Genomic DNA, 6,000 nt, shown 5'->3' with positions numbered 1-6,000 from the left:
CTGCTGGGAAGAGTGGACCTAAAAAGCAACCAAACATTAAAAAACATGTTTCCACTTTAACAATCTGAAGTTTTGAGTAAAGAAGGAACTTTTTTTTTTTTTTTCTAATTAAAAAAAGATTTTTTTTTTTTTTTTTTGGTGAGTAATTCAGTGCTCGCTCCAACCCTCATTTTGGAAACAGCGCTTCCTGCTGAGGGACACCGAGAGATAAAAGCGATACGGGGGAAAAAACATTTTAGGGACTTGTCACCAGCCCGGCGCGCCCCCAGACGTGATCGCACCGCACGGTGGGCGGCTCGGGGTGGGGGTGGGGGTGAGGGTCCAGCCGATCCGACCCCAGCCTCCCGGTTGGTGCCGGGGTGGGATCCACCGGGGTGCTCTGGGGGATCCCCCCGGGGGGTTGGATTAGCGGCACCGCCCCGTGCGGGGCTCGGTCGCTGCCCGCCCCGTCGGGCCGCCCCTCTCGGGAGCCCCGCGCCGCCCGTCGGGGCCGCCCCCGCCGCTCCCCGGGCCGGGTGCGGAGCGGTGCGGAGCGGCGGAGAAGGCGGCGAGGGAGCGGCTGCCCCCGGGGGCGGGCGGGTGTCGGCCCCCCCTCTCCCTCCACGGCCCCTCCGAGGTGAGTGGGGGGCGCGGAGGGGAGCGAAGAGGGTCGGTGCTTGCCCCCCCACCTCCCCGGTGTCGGCTTTGGTCCTGCGGGGAGGGGGCTTTGCGGGGCTCTGCGGGGCTTGGTGCTCCCCAGTTGCACCGGCTGGGGGCTCCCCCCCGCCGGTACCGACCTGCTTCATCCCCCCCTCGGCACGGTGCCAGGGGGGCTTCGTCTCCGGGGGTCGGTGGGTGCCTCCCCCATTGCCCTGGGGGCTCCATCTCCTGGGGTCTGGAGGGTGCATCCCACAACTTTGGGACTGGGGTGCTTCCCCTCCCCACCGGGTGGTCGGTAGGGTGGTACTCCCGTGACCTATACCTAGGGGGGTGCATTCCCCATGGACCAAGACGACCCTATGCCCGGGGGCTAGTGGGTCGCATCTCCGTGTAGGTCAATGGGGTGCAGCCCCACAGGTGCTATTAGGGTCCATTCCCCCAGAGTTGGGGTGGTCCTATCCCTGCAGGGCTCAGTGGGGTGCATCACCTGGGCTGGGGGGTGCTTGCGGGGTCCCCTTTTGTCCTGCCTTTGCTTTGCTGCCCCCCGTGCACCCACGTGGAGGGCAAGGATCTCCGTCACCTTCTGTGACATGCGGTGGATTAGGTCCTGCGTGTGTGACTTTCTCACAGCGCAGCCTGGCTCTGGGATATGGGGAAGAGGGGTGGCAGTCCCATAAATCCCCCTCCTCATCCCTCCCCCCTCCACCTGCCTGCATGCAGCAGACTGATAAAATCAGACAGCATGAAACATCTGGCTGCTTTTTTCTTTTCTTTTCTTTTTTTTTTTTTTTTGCTCGCCCCCCCCCAGTCATCAGAAAGTAGTTCTCTGTGTCACTAAATACTCCTGTCTGCACAGAGCAGGCTGTGGTACATGCGGTGTTGTGAGCCTGGGAGCGGCTGTGGACGAGGTGAGGGAGAGGAAAACATCAAGACCCGACCTCAAACTCTGAAGTTAACTGTGGTGCCTCTCCTTTGGGTGGCCGGGGTGCTCGGTACAACCTGTCTCAGCCTGTAACTTGGGGATCAGTCTGCTTGGCTGCCAAAAGCTCTGGTGCCCCTTAGAAGGTGCCATAAATCTATAAATGAGCCTAATGTAGCTGTTAACCTCACTGCTTCCCCTTGGTAGCCTTTTAATGAACTGCAGCCCCCTCAAATTTCCCCCAGCGTGCTGTCAGGTCCCTGCTGCTGGCTGGGAGAGCGAGGGAGGGGAGGAAGGGGACATCCCTGGGACACTCTTGCTCCCTGTCCCCTCTGCACTGCTGGGGTGTTGGTACAAGGGGTCCACGAACTGTGGTGGGTGCAGGGGGCTGAGGTGCCCTCTCCAAGGTCCCTGCACCAGCCTCTAGGTTTCAGCAGAGCCATTAGGGCTTGGGCATGGGCTTGGGTTTCGTCTGCCCCTGGCGAAGGAGCAACTGCAAGAAGATCTTGTTAAACTTGCCTGCTTTGGTCAAAGTTCCTTTACCTTCATTTTAAGGTAAATGGCAACACCTGTGTGCCCTCTGTAACCCTCCCTTTCATGCCAAGGATGCACTAGATTGCAAAGATTGTGCTAATCCCCCCAGAGAACTCACCGGATTTACTGTTTATTCGTGGAGTGGCTTCTCCCTCTCTCATGTGGTTCTTGCACTGGGCATGTTGTCTGTTCAGTGGCCGAAGCTCAGTGTGTGGAAGAATAGCCTGCAATATTACTGAGTTAATTTTCTGAAAAACAAAATGCCTAAATGCAAATAGGATGTAAAACGTGTCTTTGAAGTCTTTTTTTCTCTAAAATTATTCAGTGCTTAGCCTGGAGGAAACCTATTCTTTCACTTTTATAAAACTCACCAATGTTTTACAGAAGTAGGATGTGATTCCTTTTTTTTTTTTTTTTTTTTAATTTATAGAAGACCTAAAAGTCTTTTGATTTTCGTGACATGGGGCCCTTTTATGTTCCCTTTACAATGTTGGTGGGGGATTGCTACTCTAAAAACTATGAGCAGACATTCACACTGGAAAGACTTTCCTAGAAATGAGGAGAGCGGTGGCAGCAATCTCACCGAGCAGGTATCTCCTGCAGGATTGTTTGGCAATGCTGGTTGAAGTCAAGTGTCTGTGTTGTAAGGGCCAAATTTAAAAGGACTTTAGAGTTACATGTCTTCATGGTATTGCAGTCGGTGTCTTGCTAGATTTTCAGTAGCTTCATAGAATAAAGAAATGGCTCCAGGCAGGAGTCTGGCTGGGTGCAAGAGTGCACAGTGATGGGAGGCTTTAAAGTGAGGTCCATCCACCTTAGCTCATCTGCACAAGGTTTGTGAAACACTTTGCTCAACTTATTTTAAGTAAAATTGGCTCTACTTTCTGCCTTTAAAATACAAGTTGTGACATCTGTGAAAAAAAATGTCTTGCTTTTATTTTTGTTACTGTTTTGGCCATAAATCTTGTATAAACCACATGCATTGGCTCTTGAAAGGTCAGTCAAGTTGCCCTAAGTCAAAAGCAGTAGATTTTATCCACAGAAATATACAAAAAGGTCTTATAATGCAGGCATATTTACAAATTGTTTATTTATGCCATTGCTAAACATACGTTTCTGTGCTATATTTGTACACGATTCTATACTAATATTTCTAAATGCCTTCAGTATAGGGCTTGTTCTTTCTCAGGTTTCCTGCAGGTACTAATTGGTGCTCAACATCGTGTTCTTACCCCAAATGGGTTCACACTGCTTACAAACTCCATTAGACAAATGCAGAATTAAATAAATAAATAAATAAATATATATAAAATAGAACTGGTCAGCAGTAAAAGTCAGGAAATACAGAGGCTGAGACTCCAACAGCAATATTAACTTGGCTGCAGTGCACATCCTGTGAGCTCTTTAATGGCATATGTCTCATAATGTAAACAGGAATAAGCACGTAGATGAATAAATGCAGAGAGAGAGCAGAAAAGAGCATTTTTCTGAATTTGACCCCCTTGTCCATGCGAGAGCTGGCTGCTGTGTAGAGCCTTGGAGAGCCTGGCACTGCCTTACACTGTGCTGGGCACCGACTCAGACGTACCTGCTTGCTGACAGAGGGAAAGTGACAGCAGTGGATGAGTAAATTGAGGTTTGTTTCTCTTGAAACAGTATCATTTTAATGAACTGCTTTTTGTTCCCTGTGGTCTGTTGGTTGTATGGTGGGTGTATGATCCTTACAGCATTCCCTGTTTTGTTATTCCCAGCTGGTGTGTCCAACATGCTGGGCTCACATAGTGCCTGTCCTCACCTTGCCTCCCACTCCCATTGCCCATGCACCACAGTAACAGCTCTTCTGGCTAATTTTGACTGGATCATGTACAAAAGTGCTTACGTTAATATTGTGCTTTAACACAGATCCGCATGGACCAAGCATTATTGCTCTGAATGTTGTGTTGTCTTCATTAAAAAATTGCCGTATGAATACATTGCACGAAGCTGATGCATTTAGCCTGAAGGTCGAGGAGTCTAATCTGACCTTCGCCATGTCACAAGACATCGTATCTCGTGCAGCTCCCGCTGCACGGAGCCTGAGGTTTGCATGCGATGTGGAGCCAGCTAGGGCAGCCCGCGGTGGTTCAGCAGCAGCTCCCAGCACTGACAGAGGTGGTTCGGGTGAATAAAATTAATTTGTGGTTACTACCCGGAATAAAATAATTGTAATTTTTCTCTTTAAAACAGGCTCCTCATCTATTGCTGATACGCTGATATTGTTATCTTGCTTTGCAAAGGAGGCAGGAGCAGGCCTGTAATTCCACAAGCTAATGCCTCTGCTGTCATACCTGCCTAATTGCCATGGCTCCTTCTTGGTTCAGCCTCCCAGATAGGCTGCTGTGGTAAGGTATGCCAGCTGTGCTTAAATTTTATTACTGTTTGCTGTGGCCAGAACTTGATTAACTTTCCCTGCCGTGTTAGACAGTTAGCAAAGGGGATTAGTACCTGGGCGGGTTACAGCATTTATTGTGTGTGCTTAATCTAAATTCCTCTCGAAATGGAATTGTATTAAACTAATTTGGCAAAAACTTTGAAATGACAGCAAGGCTACTTTTGGTAATTGATTTTTTTTTTTTTTGGTCTCCAATTGAATAACTGTGCATTATTAAAATGCCAGTGATTCACACTGACAGAACAGTTCAGATCAGGCAGTGTCAGGATCCCCCTGGGTTTTGGCTTTGGCCATATTTGCCTGGTGGGAAGAGCAGGTAGGCAGGACTTTGGGTCCCATCACGGGGAGTGGCCAGGTGTCCTCTGTCAGCGCTCAGAAATGGAGTGGTGCCTGTCAGGATTTGTGCGGGGGAGATTTCCAGAAAGAAAAATGGAGAAAGTGTAGAAAACAGAGTCTCTAACTGGATTAAAGACTTGTGAAACTTCCGCCGCTCTGCAAAAAAAAAGCCCACAATTTGACATCCTCCCTGTCTCAGACCAGCACAAAAAATCTATTCAGTATTACATTTTAATCATATTCCACACAAAAGACTTTTGCTGTGCTGTTTAAAACCCAGCCTCCTTTCAGCCTGTGCTCTGTCGGGATGTTTTCATCTGAAATGGACTGCTGCGGCTGACTGGAGCAGTCTGAAAAAACAGTGCTAACCTTCCTTCCTGACACTTCAATCGTACCATCCACTGTGTGAAACTAGGGCATAAATGCATTAACGCTTGTCACTGGGAAGAAAATCCCATCCGTGATGGGGACCAGAAGAGAGTGATTCTTAGATTCATGATACAAATCGGTTCATTATTTATTTCAATCAAAGTCTGTAGGTGCTGTTATAATGAAAAATTGAAGCGCACTTTGCAGAATAAATGTGAGCTGACGCTGTGCCAGCCCCAAAGCCTTCCTGACCTACAAAACGAAGGAGAGCTTTGATGCTCACTTCACTCTCCGCAAAGTCTCAGACGAGCGGGCATTGCCCAGGAGATTGACAGAGTCAGGCCCTATTAAAACAGATGCTGAACCCTCTTTGGTTGCTGTTGTGTTCCAGGGAAAACATCCTGCTGCTGCCTCCCAGTGTTACACATCTGCTCAAGAGCATCTGTCCAGCTGCTTGGTCTTCTGTAAATGCTGTGGCGTGCACTGGGTACTGGCTTACCAGTACCACCATCCCTTTGCAAGATGACTACAAGTTCAGCAGTGTTCCCATCTTCTCCAGGGTAGATGGGCAAAATGCAGCGCATTTGGGATCAGGGTTCTCCTGACGTCCAGCTGTGTGCATGTGTAGCAGCTGTATAAATCAGCCATCGCCATCTGACCACAGCTAAGAGGTTAACACACCGCTGCTTCTCTCTGCTCCTGGAGCAAAAGTGACTGCCTAGTGGAGTGGGGTAGGTCTGGCTGTGATACAGAGTTATATATTTTAGTGGTT

At 49.4% G+C, this 6,000-nt stretch overlaps 1 protein-coding gene across 6 annotated transcripts in view; it reads left to right on the top strand.

Moving 5' to 3' along the window:
• Positions 1-260: 260 nt before the first annotated feature.
• The window catches only part of PDZD2 (PDZ domain containing 2), a 198,534-nt gene continuing 192,794 nt past the window's right edge, over positions 261-6,000 (top strand). For all 6 annotated transcript variants that reach the window (XR_014319363.1, XM_082783409.1, XM_082783407.1 and 3 more), the window contains exon 1: positions 261-287. The gene's annotated coding sequence lies outside the window, so the exon portion shown is untranslated. The remainder of the gene's footprint in view (positions 288-6,000) is intronic.

This window comes from Aythya marila (genome assembly GCF_965140915.1).
Source record: "Aythya marila genome assembly, chromosome: Z".
Classification (NCBI taxonomy): Eukaryota; Metazoa; Chordata; class Aves; order Anseriformes; family Anatidae; genus Aythya; species Aythya marila.
The sequence above is the reverse complement of the archived record's forward strand: the minus strand, read 5'-3'. Positions and strand labels throughout refer to the sequence as shown.